At 47.2% G+C, this 27,393-nt stretch overlaps 1 pseudogene; it reads right to left on the bottom strand.

Annotated features, from left to right (window-relative positions):
• On the bottom strand, positions 1–27,393 carry LOC122198695 (annotated as a pseudogene).

The raw sequence follows: 27,393 nt of genomic DNA, 5'->3' as shown, positions 1-27,393 counted from the left end.
TTAGTGTAGGCGTTGGGGCTTGCCCATGGTGCTCTCGATGTATAAACCACGGACGTTCACCAATTCACAGCTAACTGGATGTTGTTCACAAGCCCATCATCTGTCATTTTCACATGGCTAATGGCCAAGGCCAGACACAGCACCCTCTTCATCTGGGATTTGATCGTGGACTTCACTTCATCTCCTTTGGCCATGATGTTCTCGTGGGAGGTCAGCAAAGAGGGGAATTTGCCAGCCTTATTCAGTCCTGGACCAGGATTCGTGGGATCTGCTTGAGCACAGATTCTGAAGCCAAAACGGCATCATACTTCTAATCCAGCTTCTTGACTAAGTTTTTATTTCTGCTGAGTTTCATTGGTGTCCCGATGTCCATGTGGGGAATATCCACAGCCTTGGCCTCATTGCAGTGCCGCTGGTCCCCCAAAACACAGACAGAGAACATAGGGCAGGGAATGGACTTAAGCCTGATGATGCCTGAGAAGCGTTTGTTCTTCTGAGGGTCAGAGTTCTTCAAGCTGACCTACAGCTTCACCATCTCCAAAAACTTCCTGTACTTGTGCTGGTTGGCATGAGGGACTCACCACGTCACCTGGTACAGGGTGCCCTGGGGGGACTCTTCTGCTCACAGTGACTGGCTCCACAATAACCGGGAAAGACTGGACCACTTTCTGACACCACACACAAAAATAAAATACTTTGCCTTTAAACCTAAACTATAAAAGTTGGTCTCTGTACTTTCTTTTTCCGCTAGAAATAATTTAATTTTGATGTAAAATACTAAGTGTTCTGTCAGACCTACCAAAGGGAAAATCTGATTCGTCAATTTGAATCAGACTGTTTGCTAGAAACATTCACACACTATCAAGACGATGTGCGGAGGTCTCCACGTTCTTGCCCAATTTACCAATGTCGTGAATGTCACCTCATCACGGCAGCAGGCGGGGCTCTGTCTGCGGCTTCTGGTTGCAGATTTGATAAGAATTACTCTTTTCCATTTCCATTATTTGATCCAAAACAAACTTCAATCTTCCCTTACTAACAAATAAAAGAGATTTTTATCTGACCTCTTTTTCTATTTGGTGAGAATAACTTTATGCTCATTTTCATTATTGTTTCATTAATTAAATCTAATTATAAAATTTATAATATCCTGTTTGTAAATTTCATGTGAGTCACACTTGACAAAAGTCTGCTTAATTTCCTTGTTTCCAGATTACATTTTCAATCTAAGCAGGGCACCCTCTGAAAAACTTACTTCTTTTTTTAGCTTTTCATTTCTGAGCCCTGTTTCCATATTCTGTTTCCACAAATACACAAAAATTAATTTACATTTTATTCTCCATGATCTAAAGTAACTTTTTACCTTATAATATGTATTTCAGATTAAAATATACAATAAAATGTTACTTGAATGTATTCATTTGAATAAACTGCCACCAAAATATAAATTAAATCATGAAATATGGAAGTCTGTAAATGTTTTGAAATCATGTTAAGAATTTATAATTTGGGGGCACCTGGGTGGATCAGTCTGTTAAGCGTCTGACTTCGGCTCAGGTCATGATCTTGTAGTTCGTGGATTCCAGCCCCACATCGGGCTCTGTGCTGACAGCTCAGAGCCTGGAGCCTGTTTCAGATTCTATGTTTCTCTCTCTCTCTGCCCTCCCCTATTCGCAAAAACAAATAAACATTAAAAATTTTTTTCTTAAAGAATTTATAATTAAAAAACATGTTTTTAGTGTTTATTTATTTTTGAGAGAGAGAGAGAAAGGGAGAGAGAGAGGGGCAGAGAGAGGGGGAGACACAGAATCTGAAACAGGCTCCAGGCTCTGAGCTGTCAGCACAGAGCCCAACGCAGGGCTCGAACTCACGCACCATGAGACCATGACGTGAGTCGACGTCAGACGCTTAACTGACTGAGCCACCCAGGCGCCCCAAGAATTTATAATTTTAAAATACTTGTATTTTCCCAAAGAGTTCTTTTCCTAAAATACTTAAACTAATTTTTCAAAATATTTTTTACTTTTATTTATTTACTTTGAGAGAGAGAGAGAGAGAGAGAAAGTAGAGGAAAGGCAGAGAGAGAGAGAGAGAGAGAGGGAGACAGAGAATCCCAAGCAGGCTCCACACTGTTAGCACAGAGCCGGACACAGGGCTCTATCCCACGATCCTGGGATCATGGCCTGAGCCAAAACCAAGAGTTAGACACGTAACCGACTGAGCCACCCAGGTGCCCCTAAATTAATTTTTTAAATTAAAGGTCAAACACACATTATAATTAATAAAGTCAAGAATTTTATATCCAAGTTATACAAATAAAGCTGTAATTATATAAATTTCTAAACTATAATTTAATCCTATTAAATGTTTTATACATATAAAGCTACTCAGAATTCTTGCATTGAAATCCTTCCATAAGCCAATGAGTAGATTTGCCATCATGCTTCCCATCATGGCTCACTACACCTGCACTCCGCCAAGCCCCTCAGCAGCATCCTCACTGCAAAGCCTGGGACAACTCACACCCCCTTTCTGGCACTCAGAGCCTTTTCTCTGCTCTTAAAACACAGATCCAATGTGAGGAAGTTTATGTGGGGGCCTGATGGTGTCAGTCACCAGATAAGAGGTCTGGGATTAAGGGTCACGCTGCACAGAGGGACAGGTGCTGAATGGGAAAGATGCCGTGTGTCCCTAAATAAATGTGTGGTTTGCTGTGGTTATTCTATGCACAGCCCAGCACGGGGCCCTCTTGCCCTGATCCAGGGGCAGCACTGCCTGGGTGTACCCTCTACAGAGCCACACGCACAGGTGACGAGGGGCCACACACAGTGACGCTTAGGGAGGGATCTTTATAAGAGCCAAAGCCGTGATGTCCACAGCCCAGATGTCCATTAACAGCACGATAGCTGAATAATTTGTTGTGCAGTCACACAACAGAATACCAAACAGCCACGAAAGCTAAAGAACCACACACAACAATGCAAGTGACCATCGCCCACGTGCAGGGAACAGAAGAAGCCAGACGCAGAGGGAAACCTACTGATTGATTCCATTTACCGAGAACGGCCTGTGGGCTCAGGGTGCTGCCTGCCAGGTGTACCCGCAAAGAGGAGCTGACAAAAGTCAGCATGTTGATGGTCTTTTTTTGAAAATTTTTATTTTATTTTTGACAGAGAGAGAGAAAGAGAGAGAGACAGAGCATGAGGGGGACCCAACTGAACCACCCAGGCGTCCCGCATGTTGATGGTCTTTAAGGGGAGGGGAAGGGCAGTGATCTGGAGGAGGAGAGGGGCTTCCGGAGGGCTGCAAACATTCTTGCTATGATCTGCATGTTTGCGTCCCTCCAAAACCCGTCTGTTGAAAATGAGCAAGGTGATGTAATTAGGGGGTGTGGCTTTGGGGAGGTGATGAGGTTCCTAAGGTGGAGCCCTGACCAATGAGATTAGTGTGCTCACAAAAGAGGCCCAGAGAGCCCCCTCCCCACTTCTTCCAGGTGAGGACAGAGCGATTAAGTCTGCGATCTGGAACGCCTGGTACCACACTCGTACCAGGAAATCAGACTTCCACCCTCCAGGACATGGAAAAATACATTTCTGTTGCTTATAAGCCACCTGGCGGGTACTTTTTTATAGCAGCCTGAGTGGACCAACACAGTCTTCTCTCTGAATTAGGTGGCCGGTGACAAGGTGACACGGGGATGTTTCACAGTGTCATCTCCTAAATGCCACATTTATGGCTGTGCACTTCTCTGTGTGTGCATTCTACTTCAGGAGAAAAAACGTTTTTTTTTTTAAGTGAATGAAGGGTTAAAAAAAGGAGAGACACTCTAGACAATTTATTTATTCATTCAGCAAATATTTGTCGACACTGTATGCCAGGCTCCTTGTAAAATGTTCAGAAGCAAATTCAACATCTGAGGCTCTGCTCTGTGCTATAAGCAGATATCCCTGAACAGTCCCTCACTCCTCTCAGCTGTGGCCAGAAATACTGCAAAGGACAGGACACACAAGTCCGCACCTGCAACCTGGAGCCTGCCAGAATCAGGGCTCTTTCTAATCGTACCCTGAACAGAAGATACAGGCGTGTGTCACAGTCAAACTGTCAGCATCCTTCCTTAAATAACCTGCGGCCCCATGCCCTCCATTCCCCACAGGGGCAGGGGACGGGAGGAAGGCACAGCCACCCTCCCAAACTGGCCTGGTACAGAACCTTCCAGAACAAGGAAGACTAGGTTTCTCAAATCTCCCTTGTTCTTAAAAAAATCTGTCAGTTTTGGGGTGCCTGGGTGGCCCAGTCAGTTAAGCGTCCAACTTCGGCTCAGGTCACGATCTCACAATTTGTGAGTTTGAGCCCCATGTCGGACTCTGTGCTGACATCTCGGAGCCTGGAGCCTGCTTCAGATTCTGTGTGTGTGTGTGTGTGTGTGTGTGTGTGTGTGTGTGTGTGTGTGTCTGCCCCTCCCCAACACGTGCTCTCTCTTTCTCTCTCTCTCTCTCTCTCTCAAAAATAAACATTAAAAATTTTTTTTTAAAAATCTGTCGATTTTAGGCAGGGTTTCTACCAACTTAATTTTGAATTTATTATTTCAGCAGGTGATCATGGCGAAAAAATTTTAAATACAACATAAGAAATCATTTCTCGTATTTCCAGTGGGACAAAATACCACACGTCAATTCCTCTTCTTAAATCAATACGATGGACAGCATATTTTCTAATGGACCAAGCTTCTTGATAATTCCAAATGGACACCAAAAGCCAGGCTCCAATGAATGTGTATGTCATAATCTCCGCAATCCTATTACATTCAGGAAATACAGAAAGAGGGTAGAGTGAGGGTAGCTGAAATTCATAGACCACAGCCAGTGGAGGTGATCAGCTCGGCCTCTGCCAGAGGAGCAGACAACATGAATTCAAACCCTCTAAAACACCACGAAGGGGTAACTTCCGTGAACTAGCTCCATTGTACACGGCCACCTAGGGACACTAGCGGGGAAACATTATGCGTGCTACTTCTGCTCAGAAAAGTCCAAACAAGCAAACTTCATATACGTGAACCACACTTGAATCTTCGTAGCTTATCTGCTATTATTGTTTTCCTGTAATTCTCAATGTCTTTCTCCCTCAGAGAGGGAGACAGCTAATTGAATACCTGTGAACACCCCCATGGACGTCATAAAAAGATTGTGCAGTCTAGGGGATGAAGTACATTTTATTACAAAGATACAGGCTCAAATACCTATAAAAGCCTATTATCTGAAGAATGCTTTCTCTGTTTAAAACTCTGCACCTATAAAGGGTTATTTTACAACAGAACATTATTACGTTAAGGCATGCCACCGTCAATAAAGTAATGTTTAGGCACAATTCAAAGATTTAAAAGTCAAGAGAATTAGGAAGAAAGTTCTAATTTCAGCATAATGCTTTCCTGTATGTATAGAAAGCCTCTTTTAATGGAATTATTACTCACGTAATCTTGGATTTCTTTTACACTGTTTCACTAAGATTATCCCAATTAGAAGTACTGTCCTTGTTCTTTTGTAGAAGTTAAAACCACTCCTTAGAGGACCTCAAGGTAAATAAGATTAATTAAGACTAATCTCCACAATCCCCACTGAAGTATAACTGAAGTGGGCCTTCTGCTACATTGTATGTAGGAATGTGTATCCACGACAGGAACCCCTGTGAAGATAAGGACCTGAGCAAGGTGAATGTGTCATGTGTTCCTGGGTGCTTTCCAGCCACTGGGTTAGTACTCCTAGGTCACACGATTGCAGTTCATCAGCAAGCATGATTTACCCCCAGGGGCGAATTCACAGCAACAGGTGGTGAGGGTACATACACCCTTGCACAGAGGTCTCGTCTCTCAGAAGCCCGCGCATCACCTCCCAAAGCCACATGTTAGACCAGCTCTGCTCACTGGGGTCCAGACTGTGGTCAGGAGGAGGGGACAGAAGGGAGAGGGGTAGCGGTGGGAAGGTGGGCAGGAGGGGAGAGGAAGCAGAAAAGGGAGCAGAAGGAGTGAGGAGTGGGGAGGAGAGAGGGGAAGCCCTCATTTCACCCCTGCCCATTTGCAGTAGAGTTCCAAAAGCCCAATCCCAGAAAACAGACTGCTTAATGGGCAGCCAGCCTGTCTCTGTGGCTCATATACAGCAATTAAAAAAAACACAAAACTTTTTATACATTATCAACCTGGCTATCCTTATTACAAATTCTAACCATCTATTTATGTACACAATTACATTATCTGGAAGGAAATTTTTATTTTCCTCTTTTCCAATCTTTGTAATTTGCAAATTCTCAAGATGATGACTACTTCTAGTATCATTGCTATGGAAATTCAGATGCAATCGTGTATCTGGTCTATCTGTGTATAAAATCTCTCATGCGGCGCCACGACCTTGAATAAGAACAGCACTCACTGATGTTGACTAATGACTCCCCGGTGAGCGGCACGTGCATGTGGCCAGTCCCATTCTCACAGACCGGTCGCTGGTACCATCCCCACGAGCCCAGTGACATTCTCAGTGTTCCAGAGCCAACAGCTGTTCCACCGACACTGGAGGTCACAAAGCAAAAGGTGGTCCCCAGAGGAGCGGGGAGGAATCACGAGCACTCACCCCATATGAGGTGGTTACCTGGTACTTTATAAGCTGAGAAAGCTCCACCCAAGTTACCATCCCTGTCGCTCAAAAGAGGCTCCAAGTCATGCCATTGGCAGGATTTGATGTCACAGGATATAGGACAGGATTTGACGTCAGTTTATTGGAAGATCGACAAGCAAGGAAGTGATAGAGCACGTGTGAGCCTTTGAGCTCGGTACCCGCAGAGGGTGTGCCCTTCCCATGCAGTAGGCAGGGACACCCCCCACCCACCCACCCAGGAAGCTCCCTGCGGCTCTCACCAGGGGACATCTATGCCACTCTAGTGTGGGAAGCAACCTGGTCGGGGAAAGGTGGGCCTCTGGAGCTCTCAGGACACGGTAGCTTGTCCATCTTGCCAGACCCGTGAGAGCACCTGTCTGCCAGCTTCCAAAAAGCATGAGGAAATGAGTCTCCAAGTGACCCAGATCTGATGCCACAGGACAGTAAACAGGCACATCGACAGAGATGTCCTTCAGCTAAGCCTTCTTCTAACCAGAGCTTCTCTCCGCATCTCAAGACGTAATACCTCCTTATGTTCTCTTTTGAAAAACAAAGAACCCCCAGAAGCACCGACGTGGTAGCCAGGAGCCAAAGCTGCCTTTGGAAACACTTTGAAATGACCCTTTCGGGGGGGATCCTTTCCCAAGAAAACAGTCAAAAACACAGACACACATTTACGTACAAAGATGATCACAATGGGATTGCTTCTGAAAGGGAAAATTAGACAAAGTTTGAATGCATGACCCTGGGTTGGAAGCATCGCAATTTATCCTCAAGATGAATCCCACGCAGCCGTGGTATTTCCAAACGGTGCTGAAGGACACAGTGCGCTCACGACACACTGTTAAGGAGGAGAGAGGGTGAAAAATAAACTTACATGAAATGACTCCGTGTCTGCTTTGCAAAGGTATAATATGATGTTTGGAAGAAAATTAAGTATTTCAAGTGTAATAATGATTTTTCTCTGTTGGGAGAAGAGTTGGTGTTTATAGTCTTTTTGTACCCTTCCATGTTTTCCAAATTTTCAGTAACGAGCATTTATAATTTTATCGCCGAGGAAATGTGATTTCTAAGAGGCCCTGTGGATTAATGAAATGCTCTGTGTGGAAGGAGAAAGCAACTACCTTGGATCCAGTCTCTGTGGACCTGGGTTCAAATCCCGGCCCCACCCTCACCATGAGTGTCCTGACCACCGGCTTGCCCCATGCGCTGCCGACTGCAAAGCAAGGACAAAAGTCATTCCGTGTCACAGAGTTCTGAGGAGGGCACACGATAATGTCCACAAAAGTATTAGGGAGAGGGTGGTCACTCAGCTATTCTCTGAATGGGACTGAATTATTCTAACAAAGATGAATAAGTCATGTTTTCAGCAAGAGCTTGACAACGGAATCAAAGCAATAATCCTAGACATGTCTCACTGGACTTGACCAGGACCATTTAGGTTTCCCGAAGGTGTGAAGAGGAGTAGGAGAGCCAAGTTCTGGGGCTTGGGCCCTTCATGGAAAGGAGAGAGAAGGGGGGGAGACGAGAGGGACAAACCCAAACTCAGTTTGCCCCAAGCCAGACCCACACTGGGCTCTGAGCCTTTCAGGGGCGTCAAGGGTGTCCTGTGGCTGGTGAGTGGTGTTTCTCCTGCCCCCAGGCTCCCCTCTCTGAGTGGCTTAATCAACAGAAATCTATTTTCTAACAGTTCTGGAAACCAGGCGTCTGAAACCAAGGCGCTGACAAGGTGGGTTCCTTTTGGAGGCTCTGAGGGGGGACTCTGCTCCATGCCGTCCTGTAGCTTCCGGTGTCACTGGGAGCCCTTGGGGCCCCTTGGCTTCGAGACGTGTCCCTCCAGTTTCTGCCTCTGTCTTCACATGGCTTCCCCCTCCCTGTCTATGTCTCTTGCTCTTTACTCTCAGGACACCTCCATTGGATTCAGGGTCCACTCTAATCCAGGGTGATTTCATCTTGAGATCTTAGCTACATCTGCAAAGACTTTTATTCCACATAAGATCACATTCTGGGGTTCTAGTTGGCCATGCATTTTTGGGGGGGTGGAGGGGGATGAAGGGACACCATTCAACCCACTACACCTGAGAAGCATCAATGCTTCAAGGGGAAGCAGAGAAGCATCACGCATGCCAGCTGCCCAGCCCTGACCTCAGCCCCATCCTAGACAGCTTCCCTCTTCTCCCGGGCTCAGTGGTTCCGTGAGAACATTCCGCCAATCCCTTCCCTTTTGGATCCAGCCTTCTGGAAGCCTCTTATATATAGTTTGTTCACCCAGGGCATTCTCCGGGCCCTAAATTCGCCCCAGACTCTGCGAGTCAGGGACAAGGAAGAGAGTGGAAGCCAGTCAGGTAAGAAGAGAAAGAATGGAGACAGGAAATACCTGGTCTCCGACACAACACTGTGTGTTCTCCCTTCGTCTCTCCTTCCTCTGCCACACGGGCTGAATACGTTTGCCTCCAGCTTATGCTTGAATCGTCAAGCTGCATTTAGTGGGAATGCCATGCCACAGTCGATTTCACACCAAGTGAAAATTCACCATAACTCTATCTACTGTGCTGCCGAGCTGGGAATTACACAGCCTCCCTAATTAAAGAAATGAACCCCATAAAAGCCTTATTTATAACTTTTCTAGAGTCCTCTGGCATTGATCCCAAGCCCAACGTTAGAATCCAATTCTTCAATGTCAAAATATTAGAGTAATAATGAAGTTTGGAAACCTCAGTTGACCCAAAGGTATATTCCCTCAGAGTCGTAAGAGTCATTATTTTTCTTGGACACACTTCTGCAAGGTGGGGGATGGTTCCAAGGTGTCAAAATGAGCGATTTTCATGCTGGAGCCTCAAGAACATCCCTTGGCTTCAGGAGCTAACATCACCCAAACAGATCGATAGGGCTCAGCGCCAGTGCCCTGAATCCTCGCTGTTCCTGCAGAAGCAAATCCAATCTCCAACAATAACTCTGACATGTGAGCCTCAGAACTAAATCACAGGAAACTTTCCAGGCAGCCCGTCCAGCTGCCACTTCATGGAGGGAAGTCCATCCTCCATGGCTGCTTCAGGCTGGCTTCTCAGCCAGCACGCATTTAAACCTTTCCATTTTCCCAACTTTGTCTTGAGAAGGATTTTTTTTTTTTTTTTTTTGGATGGGATTCTTTTCTACCATTGCTTTTCATTCATGAAGTGCAATTCAAAATGTGTGACGGTAATTAGAGATGAGAGATGATGCAGTGTGGATAACTGAACTACCCAGATAGGGAAAGATGTTTCTGGAATCTTCTTTAAAGAGGCCACTGAGTTTCTGAGATGCAAGGGACTCTGGGCCATATGTTGAAAGCGAAAGTGAAATAGAATAGTTCTTGCAGACAAAAAGGGAGAATGTGCCTTAGAAGAAGGCAGCTCAAGCTCTTCCCTGAGTGTTTCAAAGTAATTGTAGTTGAGTAAAACTTATCATTTGAGTAGCCTGCACCAGACTCTCTTAGGAAGGAAAGTGTGTTCAGGAAAAAAATTTTGATAAGCTGCTTGGAAGAAACGTAAGACTTTGAGGGCCAAAGTCTTGAAGAGATTCAGCAGAAATGAAGAGGAAGTTGGGGCGCAGGGTGAGAGAAAGAGAGCAGGAAAGGTGAAGGTTGGAGACAATGTGGCAGAACAGTGGGGGCTGAGTTGAAAAGGTACAGAAATCTGTGAATACAACTATGGAAAATTCAGTTTGTGTTAGTACAATAATAACTCTCATGCTCCCCCAAAGTTTCTATAAAGTCATCTACATATCGAAATGCTTGGGTGAGTGATGAATTTCATGTCCAGATCAAAGCTACCCAGATTAAGATAATTGCTACACGCGACTAAGTTAGCAGAAGCAGGTTCCTGCTGGACCAAAGGCAGCCCTGAGGAGGTATGCCTCCAGAGAACTTATCACAATGTTGGTGAAAGCACTGTACCCGCCACAGCAGTGAAATAAGGATTTAAACAACTAGATCAGCTTTTTAGGGGCGGGGGAGACGTAAGGGTAATATGGGTAAAGTGACGATGATGCTGATGATAGTTAATATCTTTAAATGTGTATTATGTGTTAGATCCACGGCACCCTAATATGGTTATTGGATTTAATCCTCGCAATATACAAGGTTGATGTATTGCTATTGCCATTTTGTAGATGAGAACTACAATAGGCCTAGTTACCTAGCTAGGAAGAGACAGAGAGGATATTTAGACCCAGATTAGCCTTGAGTCTGGAGAATTTGCAGTATCCCATGAACAATGAGAGGTCTGTTCATGTGGGCACATGCCCTGGAATCACAGGTGAGCCCTGAGCCTCTGACATGGGGCCAGCTACCTGCAGAGATAATGGAGCAGAAACCCCTACGACTGTTCAGGCAGTACTTAGTGTAAGCACTGTGTAGGTACACACTACTTAACTCTCTCAAGGAGGACTATTACCTTAGAGGAAGCAAGGAAGAGGCAGAAAGAGAGGAAACAGGATGAAGGAGAGGGGGAGGTGGTGAGTGAGAAGCTTCTCTAGAGCTGTTTATACCTAAATAGGAGGAGCTGGACACAGAAGAAATTGGCCCCAGCAGATCCATCTGGAGCTCTGCCCTTCTCACCTCTCCTCACTCAGAGTCCCCATTCTCCTACCTCTTACTCTGATCTCCAGAGGAATCTCTTATAATTTTCAAAAATCTAGTGCACCGCCAAGATGCCAACCACAGCCAGGGTTGCCAGACTAACCACAAGGTGCCCAGTTAAGCTTGGATTTCAGATAAATAAGGCATCTTTTTGGTGTAACTGTGTCCTATGCAATATTTGGGAAATTCACATTTAACTGTGCATCCTACATTTTTATCTGCTAAATCTGCCAAACCTATACTTGACCAAGGCCAAACTCTTTCTATTTATTGTTCTACATCTCTCCACTATTCACTAATCCAGGGGGGAGGAGAGCAGAGCTAATTCACTGTGGTTTCCCTCAAGCTCAGATTCTCTAACAACGAAAGGCAGGATAGATAGGATGAGGCCTGATTCTTGTGTGGTTGGAGCTGTCTCAAGACACCTGTGAGTAGTTGTTTTTCAAGGTTGCCGCAGGTGCATGAGGGCAGTGGGGGTGATCTCAGGTAATCAGCTTTCATTCATTCATTCTTTCTTTCTTTTATTCATACATTCGGCTATAGCTGTTAGGCACTCCCTCTAGGCCAGACAGCATGCTAGGTTTGGGGGCTCCCCTGAAAATAACAACAAACAAGTTCCCTGCCTTCATGGAGGCAACATACTGCTATCGGCTGGCTCATGTCCCCTAAAAGTTCGTATGTTGACATCCTAACCACCAGTACCTCAGCATGTGATCTTACCTGGAAATAGGATCTCTACGAGATCAACAACTTAAAATAAGTCCATTAGGTTTGGGCCCAAATTCACTACGGCTGGTGACCTTATAAAAGGGGAGATTTGGACACAGAGAAGTGCCGTGTGAAGCATGTGTGTCGACAGAGGGTGGGATGATGCGTCTCCAAGCCAGGGACACCTGAGGCCACAGGGAGTCAGAAGAAATGCCTGGAACAGATGCCTCCCTCATGCCTCCAGAGGGAGCACAGCCTCGCTGATACCTTGATTTCAGACTTCTGGCCTCCGTGACCGTGAGACAATAAATTTCTGTTGTACCAAGTCACCCATTTTGTGGTACTTTGTTACAACTGCCCTAGGACATTAATACACACATTAACCAAAAAAACCCAAAATGTGGGTAAAATTGTGGTGGCTGGGCACTATGGTGGGGGGGACAGTGCTGTGTGGGTCAATATCAGAGGGTCTTTCCTGGTCGGAAGACTCAGGGACCACCTCTCTGAGGAAGTCACACTTGCACTGGGAGCTGATGGGCAGAGGGGCAGGGGTGGCGTCCGTGAACCCAAGGGGAACAGACCACCTGTCCCCATCCAGGTTGGGAATGTGGGTCAGCAGGGTCTCACTTCCCATCGGGAAATCCGGGACCGGACACTGGAGGTCAGATTCACTCATCAGCAAAAATCTTCCAAAAGCAATCCGTTGGATAAGATCTGTGAATGCATCATTGATACAATGAAGGCTCCTCAAGATGTCATGCCAAGGGGATGGATGAAGTGCGATCCTGAACCCGTAATGCACGCGCTGTGACTGCCGCAGCCTGGGGTGAGCGGCGGAATATTGTATAAGGAGGCAGGGGAAGGAGGTGTGTGTTCACGCTCTCCTGGCCCCATCAGGGAGGGCGGATGCCCCAATTTTAGATGCCCCCTCCCAGTTCGTCTTCTGCAAATAGCCCCAGAGTTGGAAAGGGCACTGTATCTTGCTACCACAGCACATCGGAGACAACCCGTAAGAATATCCGGCTCTCTCGGCTCCAACTTTACGCTCGCTAAGCAGCCGTGTGAGTTGTTCTGTTGAGGTTCTGACTCGGTGATTTTTTCCAGGCCCTGAGCCAGGACTATTCTCAGAACCAGCGTTCAGGCTGCAAAGGAACAGAGAGGATGGGAAGCCCACACTCTGACAGCGGACGGGGCAGCCAGAAAAGGGGAAGAAGGAAGAACGGAGTCAAGTATGAAAAGCAGGGGAGCCCAGGCTACCCCCGAGGTCACAGAGGGCCAGCAGCCCAGCTGGCAGCCATGGGGAGGCTTGGCTGACCTTCCCGGGCACGTGAACAGGACCCGTGTGGTCGGAAGAAGCAACTGGAACAGCCCTGGGTGGGGGAGGCTGATGGGAGGCAAGGCCACTGTCTCCAATCAAGAAGTATGCCGCCTGTGCTTGGTAGGACCCAGAAGGCAAAGCGGGTGTCGGTCAAGCCCTACAGCCCTGCTTCCAGAAGACTCGTGGACGTCCCCACTCTCCACAGCCAAAGCCCCTCATCCCTATGGTACCTGAGACCTCTGGCTCTAACACTGCACACAGTGTGTTTCTTACAGTTCGGTTCGTGCTGTACAGCCACCGAGAACCAGCTTCAGATACTTCCCTCGGCCTACGTTTGCTTTTCCATAAGCCGAGCACCACCGATGTCCACGGTGGGTGTGCTTGATGCAAAATATATCATGTATCAACCTAACTGAGAATTCTCCCGCCAGACCCAGAAGACTGTAGGATTGACTGAAAGTCTCGTCCAATGGCAGGTAAGGTAGTTGTGTGCCAACTAGTAAAGTGGCAAGGTCGAAATTTGTGGTCACAAACTTGGAAGCTCAAAACTGGGTGGTCCTAGCTCCATCATGGACCCCGCGGCCTTGACACTTTGTCCTGAGCACCTGCGGAGCCGGCCCCACCCACACCTCCTTCCTCCCTATGTGCGTGACACCTGGGCTCCGGTGAACTTCTGTAATGATGTCGTGGTGCCAAGAAGACGGACAACTTGATCTGTGGCTATTTCGTGTCCTGGCTGGCATCCACGGCAGAATGCCTTCTACACCACGGTGGGAGCACACAGTGGTGCTCCCATGGCCTCTGCTCTGCTCCCTCTCCAGTACTCCCACATTAGCGGGTGCTCCCATAGTGGGTGCTCCCATGGCCTCTGGTCCTGAGCCCACATGCCTGATACTGGCCATTCTCCATCAGCACCTGTCTCTCCTGGGGCGACGGATGTTTGTGGGGAACCTTCAGACCCTGCTCTGTGCCCAGTGTGAGGGCTTAAGAGTGGGGTCAAGGATAGGGCTTGTGACGTCATTCATCTCTGCTTAGATCTGCCTCATACAGTGGTGGTTGTGCCGCACGGATGCCCCTCTCCAACGGGAACTTCCCCTTCAGGAGGGAGGGTCAGGTGCCCACAGCACCTGTGGCCTGAGGGTCTGTGCCCCCTCCATGCAGGGGAATTGCGCAAGCACCCCCACTCCCACTGTCTGTGTGGCAGACGGCAGAGCCTTGATACTCTGAGGCTTCTGGACGTCACTCCCAATACTGAAGGCCAAGCTTTGGCATTCAAAACCCAAAACCCAATAAGTAAATAATCACGTAAAATCCATCCTTGTCCTCAAAACCTCTTGCACTCTACAGCTAGAGTTCCCCGAAGACAACTCTTGAACGCAAAGCCACGATTGTAAATCTGCGTGTCCTCCCTTCCTGAGGCCACGAGCCTTGGCCTCACTCACTGTCCAGGTCAATGGCAGACGAATTAGAGTGAAAGGGAATCACAAGGACAAACACGTGTCAGGTATGATTTCCAAGTAGTGTCCTGCTCCTGTCACCTGCCGGGGCCTGGGCATGAATGTTCGTGTTGAGAGGGAATGAGGAACACAGGCCAGTGGGGTGTGGGTTTTATTCCACCGGGCAGGGGTGCGGGGACACCCAGAGCTCTGAGCCTGAGCCAGACTGCAGCTACGGCAGCTGGCGTCGTCCCCGTCCTCTTCCTCTTTGCTCCGCCCCCAAGATGGGCAAGGCGGAGACTCTGAAGAGAGGGCCCTGGGAAGGCTGGCTGTCACGCCTCCCTCCACCCAGAAATAGACCCCGGCTTCAGGGGACACAGCCGACAACCCCTCAGCCCACACTTGCCCTCGATTGTTCCACATCCCAGGATTTGCCATCCACTCCAGCAGCAGCAAGAAGGGGGACCCAGATCCTCACACCCCGTGCTTTAAACCCGGATTCCCAACCAGGGTGCTTCCCTGACAGACAGCTCATTACCTGCCTCTCCCTCCCACTGCCCGCTGCTTTGCGTGCTGTTTCAAACACAAAGCAAAACAAAACAGAAACAAACGGACCCGCTGTGCAGTTAAGAAGAAAACGAAAGTCTTATGAAGACACAGGGGACAGTTCAATGTGAAGTGATGAGCCACCCAGAGCACTTTGGCTGATCAGAACTAATAGGACCTGAACGCCCAGGAAGGGTGACGCTTGATCACATGGCATGGAGGTGGCTTAACGTCACCACCGCATGCTGGGGCTCTCAGCAGTCACCTTCGAGGCTCACCCAGCCTCTGCCACTGGGCAGCCACTGTCTTCAATTAAAAGGTGACCGCTCTGTGGAGAGTCACTTGGCAAGTCTGTCGAACTCAAGCCTGTCTCTCTTGGATTCTGTTCCCTTCTGACCGTGACCCAAATACAGGAACTCAGGGTGGAACTTGAGGAAACGCCAGGCTCGCACTTTTGACACTTACACGTGGCTCTCCCCTGGGAGCTTGAAGAAAACATCCTGTCCCCTGAGCAGACAGCCCCGTGCCCCTGACCGGAGAGCCTGCCACCTGCAACCTCGCCTCCCCCATCGTCAGCCACGTCTCTGGGAGCCCCGAAAAGGACGGTGTTGGCTGCGGCGAGGTCGTGGCTGCACTATTACTGTTCCAAATTTACGACCCCCTGATTTATTCCCCCCGTTTTCAGAGAAAGAATAAAGCAATTTCAGTGTTGCTGCACATCATTTTGCTTGCACAGAGGGGCTCTAATCTAGCCGCTTCCACCTGCTTTCTCCCAAGACGCTAACAAAATAATTTTCTGCCTGAAAGAAATAACTTCAGAGAAAAAGAAAGCCTTGCGTACATTCAAAAGTCATCTGAATTATGTTGCATTTTACCAGAAAGCTCTCAGAGTTGTATTTCGCTGGTGTCAGGGACTGTGAGCAGTTCTTAATTCCAACGTCCTGAGCAGGGGTGGGGGGCGGTAGTCTGCCGAGGACCTGTGTCTCTTGTTTCCTGGCCAAGCTCGGGATTTCACGCTGGATTTCATAACTCCTCCTAACGAGAGGGCAGTGCCTGTCAAGGTACTTTCGGGAGCTCTGGGAGAGAGCAGACACAAGAGAGACAAGGCCCAGTGGAGCACAGAAAAGTGAACCCCTCATCTCTGGATCTCTCCGCACGCAGGCCAAGGAGGGGTTCTGAGCAAGAGGGACGTGTGAGGGGCACTTTGTATGGCACCTTCACACGTCACCCTCCCTGCCTCAGCACGGCCAGCAGCACCCAGTCGCTCAGATGCAGGAAGGAGGAGGCAGGTCTTGGTAACCGTGTTTCAGGTGAAACTGCATGGCCGGCCCAGACTCTAGTGAGACTCCGCGTGCGTGTGTGTGTGTGTGTGTGTGTGTGTGTGTGTGTGATTGGATTAAAGCTGATTTTCTTTCCAGGCTTCTCTAGTTCCCTTTCTATTCAGTGGATAACGGATAACGAGCATTCCCTTTTGTCCAAGAATATCCTCGCTTCCCTTTGCCCCTAAACATTATTTAGCATCTAAAATGATATTTGTGCAGCCAGTGGATGCCAGTCGTGAAATGGGTGTTGAGCAATTGTGTCTGTGCTGAAATGCTGGGTCACGCCACGAACGCGCCATGCGCATGGGCATAGAATGACAAAGGCCAAGGCGTACCAGAGCAAACATCGCACCATCAGGAGGGAAGGTCCCAGGAGCAAGCTGAGTCTTCCCCCTCTCCTTGTGTTTCCTGGGCCCGGTGGCATCACGTGTAGACAGCAGCTGTGGCACTGGGAAGGAAGATAAGTGGGGAAGAGGCATTGGGAAGGAACAGAAGTGGGGAAGAGACAGTGGCTTGTTGCAGGGGTGGAAGGGAGCGTTCTCTGTCTTTATTCACGATTTCAGAATGTTGTTTTTTGAGCCAAACCAGAGACGACGACTTTCCCAGCTCCTATGGAGTCCCAGGAGACAAAAAGAAAATATTCTAAAGCCAGTATGTATTATCCTTTAGGTACCCAGAACCCAAGTGGCAGACAGTGGCACCGGTCCAAGGTGGCATTTACCGGGATGGGTGAGGGCGGTAGGAGGGACAGGTTTACGAGGAGCCACAGGGCACTGATGGCAGAGAGGTCAGGAAGCTTACTGTACTGTTGTCACTCCATTCGTGCAGGAGACGGAAGTGCACTCGGGTGACAGGGACGGTTTGTGCTGGCCTGGACACCTGGTGCCCTCCTGGTGGGGACCCCATGGGTGGCCGAGTCCTGGCTAGAGGATCCCGGTCACATGGCCACTCATTTCTTCTAAAGCACTGTGGGGAAATGCGTGCCCCCCGTCACTTCGTGACACAGAGGGACGACCTAAGCAAGCACCCACGTCTGTCTCTTCAAGGTAGAGAGCAGCTCACACACGAGGGTGAGCAGACCGGAGCCTGACACCCACCCCGGTTCCTGGGATCTGCTGACCAAGTTAGCTGCCTTCGGAATGGATCAATTCCAGCAGACACACACGTGCCTCTGCTGATGGAGCTGTTTTTCCTCACCAACACGTCCTTGAAAAATGTCCCAAGTGGAAGAAAGAGAGTTACACCACCATAGCCCCTATCAGAATAAGCAGGGGAGGCGCGTGAATGGTCTGAGAACTTAGTTTCCAAGAATGTTTCTTCTGCGTCTGGGGGTCTCTTCCCCCGCTTCTTTTACTTTTCTTTTTTTTTTCCTTTTTTCTTGTTTGTTTGTTTGTTTGTTTTTAGCACAACAGTGTTTTACAGGTTCTCTGTTGCTTAGGGAGAAAAACCACAGCCCATTTAACAAGTTGATTTCTTCCATGGCTGTGCAATTTCTTTGTAGTTTATGAACAAATTCTGTCCACAGGGACAGCAGCAAATATTGGTTACGATGTAATCAGATGGATAGAGCCCGAGTAAGAAAACAAATCCTTTGAATTATTGCCACGGCTTCATCGCAGACCTTGTGATTCTGAGCAATTTGTGAGCCCGTGATGGCCAAAGGTCAGACGCGAAGGCAGGAGAGAAACATAAATAGGAAATTCAGAAACTGTGTTTCAACACTAGTGTTACTCCCAAAATCTAATGGTGGGAATAAATGGCCTCCACCCACATGCATGGCGTCCTCACTTGTTGAATGAACGTTGAATGATTTACCAGCCGTGGTGTATCAGTCAGCTCAGGCAGCCGTAACAAACACCACAGACTGCAACAACAGAAATTTGCTGCTCACAGTTCTGAAGGTGGGGAGTCTGACATCAGCTTGCTGGTATGACCAGGGCTCTCTTCTTGGCTCATAGATGGCCACCTCCTCGTGTGTCCTCCCGTGGTCCTTCCTTGGAGCATGGGTGTGGGGAGAGAAACAGAGATCTCTTTCTCCTCCTCTTCTTATAAGGCCATCAATTTTATTGGATTAGGACACCCACCTTGATGACCTATTTAAACTTAATTACCTCCTAAAAGCTCTATCTCCAAATACAGGGACAATGGTGGTTGATGTTCCAATGTATGAATTTGGGGAGAACACAATTCAGCCCATAGCATATAACCACTCTATGTAAAGTAACGTCCAAAGATTTGAGCTCAAAAACTGAGAATTTACTCTATTCATATACTATACTACATACATACAATACATAGGTAGATAGACAGGTACATAAATAAGATAGATAAATAGACAAGTAGATACAGATATGGATATATGGCTTGGGATTCTGTCTCTCCTTCTATCTAACCCTCCCCAGCTTGTGACCTCTTTCTCTCTCTCAAAATAAAAAAAAATAAACTTAAAAAAATAATAAAAAGAAATAAAAAGAAGCACAGAGGTGCCCACATCCCTGGAGAAGTGAAACACACACCGTATCACCTCTGCTATGGATGACAGGTGCTACAGATGTGAAATAACCCATCAGATATGTTGTAATTAACAGTAATGAGGACCAAGGGTGTCAGCTGGGGCCACCCTCTAGAAATATCCCTGGTGGTATGAAAGTCACACCTCCCTTACAGCAGGGTAAACCAATTTCCTTTGCACAACAGACAATTCAGAAGGGGGGAAAAAACATGTGTGAACCACTCTTTTAAACTGAAAATGAAATGAGTTCTATGAAGGCATCCAATGAGGGTAGAAATATATCCCCTTAAAGTCAGATGACCTCAGCCACTGAATGGCAGCATATCAAAGAAAACAATTAAAATGGGTTTTTAATCACGGCAAGCAAACACCTGAGCACATCTGAGAAGTTCCAACACATAGTCAGCTTTCTCCAGGCTAATCCTGTCACACTGGTTCACCTGCTTGCCACCCCCAGGACCCTCCCTCATTCATCACCAGCCTCAGCCAGGACAGGGCAGGGACAAGAACCTGGAGCTGCCTCCTGTGACGCCTCGACCTCTTCACTGTGAACACTGGCGTTCTTTTCCTCGGCAGCCCCTGTGCCCTCCAGCCCTCTGACACATGAGGGCATCCATGCGTGCTGGCGATGAGCATGATTATTTTCAGATAGCACCACAAGGGAGGCCTGGAAATCACCAGGGAAAGGAAATTTGTCAGTGAAGAACCAACATACGCACCATGGCATTCCAATGGAGCGTACCGTTTCACTGTTCACATTTCCTTACCTCCTCACCCCCAGGACTGGTTCACACGTCTCCCAGTAACTGAGATATTGGAAGGCCCATGAGGTCTTACCCTGAGGTCTGTAATGTCTGCAACGAATAGAGCAGAGAGATGGGAATCACCTTGAAGAGCAGAAGCTCTCGGGCCACGGGCCTCCTGGAGCCAACTCAGCAGAAGGGAGCAGATGTGAGAAGAAACACGGGACGCCAACCAGAAGGCAGGTAGGGAAGAGACCCAGAGAGAAGCTGGCCACTAGAAGGTTGTTTGGCCTCCCTCCCAGTGGTGAGAGGGTACCCACTGTGAAATGGATGCCAAGCCTGGCACCTTGGAACCACTCAGCCAACCAGCTTTGGATTCCACCGCCTGTGGATATACAGTGTGCAAACACCCACTTCAAACCACCCACGCTGTGCACCTGCTGTGCCAGAATTTTCACTGTCAATTAAACAAATCAGGCTGCGGGTTCCACGCATCAGTCTTGCTAGCTTGGCTCCTGTGAGTCTACCCCTGAAAGACGGAGCCACTCTCTGCACGGCTGACCAAAGCCACCTGCGAGATCCTAGAAGGTTCCTTGGAACACTGCGTACCATGACAGACCAGGAGGGAGAACAGTCAGCTACATCCCCACGTGGCTGCAGGCACAAGAGCAGGGTGGTTTCCTCTTGACATGGCTACCACAGTTCTGACCTCAGACTTCGGAAGAAGAGAAGGTACATAATGAACGGGCCCGCCATCCTCCGGATGGTGAATGGGCCGAGGACACTTCTCCCTACTCAGCTCCATCTGATCCACCCCCTGAGGTGTCCCCCACCATAACTTCACTAGAAAACCCAAGGCTCTGAAGATGCTCTGGAGGAGTTTTCAAAGAAACTGGAGGTGTCTCAAAGACAGAACAAAACTCCAACTCATCCTTGCAGGAACGGGCTTCTACTTCACGGCCAAATCCACAGCCTTGCAGGTAACCAGAGAAGAGACAGATCTGAAAGGATCACACATATGGGTCATTGGTTCCTCAGAAGCTACAGGCCCCGAATTTTCTCTACCTGGGTGAATTAGACGCTTTAGTGTTAAGGTTGGTATGGAAGCCCGAATCGTGAGAAAAATGGATAAAAATAAAGCTACAATATTTTCATTTAATAAAACACACCATGCGTCACCCAGAGAATGGAGAATTAAGCAAACAGGTGGCAGTCTCTGCGTTTTGCAAGCTGTATCAACGATCACATGAGGATATAAAACAATGCCTGGCACAGAGTAGGTGTGATGTGAGAGCTTGCTATGTTCCATTATTACTGTTAGAACAAATTAACAGAAGAACAACCACATTTTTTAAATGTTTATTTATTTATTTTGAGAGAGAGAGCAAGCACAAGTGGTGGGGGAAGGGCACACAGAGAGAGGGAGAGAGCCTCCCAGGCAGGCTCCATGCCGTCAGTGCAAAGGCTGATGTGGGACTCGAACTCATGAACCACGAGATCACAACCTGGGCCGAAATCAAGAGCCAGAGGCTCAATGGACTGAGCCAGCTGGGGGCCCCTATAACAACCACACTTTATCAGTCCCGAGGTTTGGCACCCTTCTGACACAGTGTGCCTCTGCCTGAAGCTGCTGTTCCCCTCCACACAACACTTGTGCAACATGGTGGCCACAGACACTCTGTCACTGGGACAAGAATACAGCAGAACACCCCTCTGGCTGGAACAGCACTCTCTCTCCCATGTGCTCTTTGCCTCCTCCTCATGAGAACCGAACTCCCCGCTTTGGGTCCAGAAGGACTGGTCCCAGGGCACCCCTGGCAGGTGGCTGGTAGAGAGGAGACGGAGGCAAGAAGGGCTAACTCAGCATGCTCAGTGAATTCTGGCCCTGCCCGATTCCCCACCTGACGGCTGTTACCATCACAATCATTTTAGTGTTCTTATGTTGTTTTTTAAAAATAAGATTCTAGGGGCACCTGGGTGGCTCAGTCGGTTGGGCGGCCGACTTCGGCTCAGGTCGTGATCTCGCGGTCCGTGAGTTCGAGCCCCGCATCGGGCTCTGTGCTGACAGCTCGGAGCCTGGAGCCTGTTTTGGATTCTGTGTCTCCCTCTCTGTGACCCTCCCCTGTTCATGCTCTGTCTCTCCCTGTCTCAAAAATAAATACATAAATAAATAGAAATAAAAAATAAAAATAAAAATAAGATTCTAGGGGTGACTGAGTGGCTCAGTCAGTTAAGCATCTGACTTCGGTTCAGGGCATGATCTTGTGGTTTGTGAGTTCAAGCCCCGCGTCGGGCTCTGTGCTGACAGCTCGGAGCCTGGGGCCCGCTTTGGATTTTGTGTCTCCCTCTCTCTCTCTGCCCCTCCCCTGCTCACATGCTGTCTCTCCCTTTCTCTCAAAAAGATAAACATTTAAAAATCAAATAAAAATAAGATTCTAGTTAGGGATCGATTTTGCTTTAATTAGCAAAGTTATGATATGAGCCTTGGTTATTTAAATCAAATCCTGAAATATGAGAACCTCCCTGAGGAAGACAAGCGATTCGGAGCCTCCAAAAGGAAGTGTCCCTCTACCTGCTACAGGACATTACAACTCCTGACTTGGGTTTCAGCTGAAGACTGCAAGCCAAGAACGATTCCAGACTCAGAAGCGGTAGGGACAGTGGAAGTGTCAGTTCACAGACTTCCCAGATGGTATCCGAACAGGTAAGGGAAAAAGCCCCTGTTGCTTTTGTCTAAACCACACTACTGAGTTGGACAGGCTGTTTCTCTGACCCGGGAAATGGAGACCAGATATCCACCTGCTCGTCCCTTTCCACACTGGCCCCTGCAGAGCTCTGAGCCCAGGGCTTTTTTTTCTTTTTTTTTTAGTTTTATTGAGATATAATCAACATACAGTGCTGTATAAGTTTACGATGGGTAGTATAGTGAGTTGCATATACTGTGAAATGATCACCACAGTGTTTAGCTAACACCCATTATCTCACATAGATACAAAAAAAAAAGGAAAAGAAAATGGAAAAATGTGGTTTTTTTTTTCCCTTGAGAACTCACCATCTCCTCTCTTAGCAGCTTTCAAATACACCATCCAGCAGTGTTAGCTCTATGTGTCATCAAGACGCACACTGCCTCCCCAGAACTTACTTATCTTATAACTGGAAGGTAGCACTTTTGGCCATCTGCCTCCAATCCTCCCCATCTCTCGCCTTTGGTAACCACGAAACTCATCTCTTTTGCTGTGAACTTCACTTTTTTTTTTTTTTTTAATCCACCTATAAGTGAGATCATACAGTATTTGTCTTTCTCTGTCTCACTTACCTCACTTAGCATAATACCCTCAAGGTCCATCCACATGGTCACAAATGGCAGGATCTTGATTTTGTTGTTGTTGTTGTTGTTGTTTAACGTTTATTCATTTTTGAGAGACAGATCATGAGTGGGGGAGGGGCAGAGAGAGAGGGAGACACAGAATCCAAAGCAGGCTCCAGGCTCCGAGCTGTCAGCACAGAGCCCGACATGGGGTTCAAACTCACAAATCGTGAGATCATGACCTGAGCCGAAGTTGGACGCTTAACCGACTGAGCCACCCAGGTGCTCTGGATCTCAATTTTTTTAATGGCTGAATAGTATTCCTGTGTGTGTGTGTGTGTGTGTGTGTGTGTGTGTGCGCGCGCACATGGCACATTTTATCGATTCAACCATCGGCGGGCACTTAGGCTGTTTCCATGTCTTAGTTATTGTGAATAATGCTGCTACGGCGGTGCAGAGACCTCTTCAAGATAATGGTTTTGTTTCCTTTGAATGTATTTCCAAAAGTGGGATTGCTGGGTCCCTTAGTATTTCTATTTTTCGTTTTTTGAGGGCTCTCCATAGTTAAGCCCAGCTCACTATTCAGTGGCAGCAAGTCTGTGGACACTACACCCTATAGGTCTCTATTTTGGTTTTCCCACTGACCGTGGCCTCTGAGTCTAATGTGCATTTTGCCTGACCATTATATATACCCTCTGTTTCTATTTTACTTTTTAAAAACTGTCCATGCTCTCTGCAAACTGTCTCTGATATTGATTCTAGTCATGCATTTCCTGCTTACTCCCTAAAGATTGTCTGCCCCCCCCCCACACCCTTCACGTCTCCATGGGTCTGGCCCACTTCCCAGCCTGCTCAGGTGCCTCAGTGCACTGCCCTGTGAGTGTGGCCAATCTTACCAGCCCTTGGAGGCTCTTGCTACGCACTGAGAAATGAGTGCTCCTCCTTGTCCCTCTTGGGTCATGAGAAATGTGACTCTCAGGAAGAACAGTGCCTGACACATAGGAGCCACTCACTATTAATGGGATAAGGAAGGAGGGCATGAGGGAATGAACAAAGAAAGCAGGCTACCAGCTTGCTCTGAGGCACAAGTGTCTGTTTCACCTCCTCATGGAGGCATCAGTGAAATTGCTCAGGAATCCATTCCCTTCTATGGATGAATTCTCCTGGGCCCCGAGGCTACACCCAGAGACAGCTGCGAGAAATTCTTCCATAGGAAAGCTTCCCATTCACCAACTGCCCCTCTGATCTCTGCCTGTCAAGCAAACAAGCCATGTGGAAAATTTGTGCAATCTTAAAACTTCATAGTGGCAGTGGCAGTAACAATAGTAATGAGAGAGATAAAAATAATAATAACAATAATCACAGGCATCTAAATTTGAGTAGCACTTGAGAGCTTTCAGATGCATTTGCTGCTGCCTTCCGCACCTCCACTGACCCTGCAGGATACAGGTAATCAGTACCGTGGCCACATCTTTAAAAAGTTCCTGTGATTTAAAATCAAGATTCATGAGTGCAGGGAAAAGGAAACTTTTTTTATCACCATATTGAAGGGGATTTATATAGTCCACTCACTGGATCATCCCAGGAAGGGTAGGCACCTTCCTTCACAGCCAGAGACCCTGGACACAGGGACAGAGGTCAGGACTGCCACCCCCACTGTCCAAGGGACAAAGGTCAGGATGCCACCCCGACTGTCCACAGCTGCTAAGGGTGCTCAGTAATGGTAACAACGAACAAGGGAGACTTTATAGGCGCAGAACTACCAGGGAGCAAGTGACCTTCTAAGGCTGTGTCACAATCTCATTTCTTTTCCTTCTCACTGGAATTTTAATCAGTCTGAGCATCAGTTAATGACTCTTTCTTATCCATTTGATTAAAACACAAAGTCATTGAGGCAGTAGCAAATTGGATTTTTTTTTCCCTGGCCCTCAATGCACTGCAGTAATGAAATCCATGACTTCCAACCTCCACGAATGAAGAGCAAACATGTATAGTATGAAAAGCAGGGAGGCTCATTTGTCTCCTTGCTGATGTCCCTCCCTGAAGAAGCCCTCTGGGAGCCATGCATCTCTCCAACAGAGCACCTGTGTGGGTAGGGCTGAAGATTGAACACCATGTGCAATACAATTTCATTTCTTTAAAAGCAGCTGCAGCTTTTATTATGTGGATGAAATCATATCTCACATACTAATTTAATAAGCTCTTTTAAGCTTACACAGAGTCGTTTCTTGGGAAAGGATGCATTCATATCCCACTGGCCTGTGCACTGAAAGATTTCCATCGATGACCCAAGGGAGAAAGAGTAATGAAGATAGAAAACAAGGCAAAGCCACTCCAATTCATATTCTGATTAAACCTTAAAGATGCTGATTATCACAAATTTGGGTTGTAAAAATTAAATAGTAAGGTGAGCATCCAAACATTTGTCACCCTAATATATAAAGTGGTTCCCCATTGCCCTTGGTTAGGACTTTCCAATGACCCCCCCTGTGTCCTTGTATCTCATTGCCTCTGGTTCCAAGATCACCACCTACAGCCGAAGACTGTCTGGTTGGAGTTCAGCAGTAGTCCTGCTGGTGGGAATGACTTAGAGTAGTTGCTCTGGGTGAGCACAAGAACCTGTGGCCCATCTTTCCCACCCCTTTTCCTCTTCAGAAAGAAAAAAAATCAAGTGATGAAGAACTAGAGACAAACAAACTGCTGAAGTAGACTTCTTCTTGGCAACACACAGAAAAGCCTTATTATTTGCTTTATAAGAGGATAATGTGAGCTCACACATCTGATTTTATGTTTATTCATTCAATAAAAATGTATTGTTTTCTTTATGTATCAGGCACAGGAGATACATATATAAACAAAACTTTTTTTAAAACCCTATGTCCTCACGGAGCTTTCCATTATATTATAAAACTATGCCCTATAATCTTAAAAGTAACCAGGTGGTTTTATTATACCTGTGTGGTATTGATCCTCTGGCCCAGGAAACTTCAGCACTACGGTTCTGGACAGCTCTACATCTCATTACTAGTGCTCCCAGGCTAAGAGCACTAGTATCTCAGCATCCGGTTTCTCTGCATCCCAAAGCTGCAAGATGTGCTGGGTAAGTTACATGCAGACAGACATAGTTTGGAAGTTTGGAAAATCCGTGTCCCAGGGCAATCCTCGGGAGATGCAAATCCATGGGAAAATGTCCTCATGCCACTTGTCCTCCACTGAAAGAAATGTGAATCATGGTTCCTCAAGCCTCCAGTGGGTTGACATTCAGCCTTTCTCATGTCATACATGACATGTCTCATACAGCCTTACTGTATGGTAATCCATACAGTAAGAAAACCTTTGTTGATGTTTCTCCTTTCCCTGAAGTACATTCTCACTCTCTCACTTCTATTTCCCTAGATGGTCCCTCTTATTAGTCAGGGTTCTCCAGAGGAACTGAGCCAACAAAAGGAGATATAGACATAGACATAGATGATATTGATACAGATATTTGCTTGTAATAGAGTAATATGAGACAGAGATAGAGGAAATGAGCAAGAGAGAGAAAGAGACTGATTTATGATAAAGAAATGGCTCATACAATTATGGAAGCTGAGAAGTCCCATCATCTGTAGTCAATGAGCTGGAGCCACAGGAGACCCAGTGTTGTAGTTCTAGTTCAAGTCTGAAGGCCTGAGAACAAGGAGAGCCAATGGTGTAAATTTCAATACCCGAGCAGGAGAAAACCAATGTCCAGCTCAGTCAGAAAGGTGAAAGAAATTCCTTCTTATGCAGTCGTTTTGTGCCATTCAGACCCTCAGTTGATTGGATAAGGGCCACCCACATTAGAGATGGCAACCTGTTTTACTTAGTCTACCTATTCAAATGTTCATCGTATCCAAAAACACCCTCACAGACATATTCAGAAAAATGTTTGACCAAATGTCTTGGCACCCCATGATCAAGGGAAGAGTAGGGAATACTATTTAAACTGTAGTGTGTGTGTCCTTAAGTTTCCATATTGGGTTTTAAGAAAAGAAAATATATAACTAAATTAAATGGCAACACCACATGCTGACAGGTTAACAAAAAAAAAAAAAAAAGGTATGGAATAAAACCTATATTAATAAAGACAAATCTGAATAGTATTTTATCATCAAAGTCAAGAAGAGCAGCCAGTAAAAACATCAAGCAACTCGAGAGACATCAAGCAACTCAACGCACCATCCGTCTTGACCACCTCACCTGCAGAGGGAGATTGGTCAT

Source organism: Panthera leo, chromosome A1 (genome assembly GCF_018350215.1).
Source record: "Panthera leo isolate Ple1 chromosome A1, P.leo_Ple1_pat1.1, whole genome shotgun sequence".
NCBI classification, from domain to species: Eukaryota; Metazoa; Chordata; class Mammalia; order Carnivora; family Felidae; genus Panthera; species Panthera leo.
This window is presented reverse-complemented; position numbering and strand designations above follow the sequence as displayed.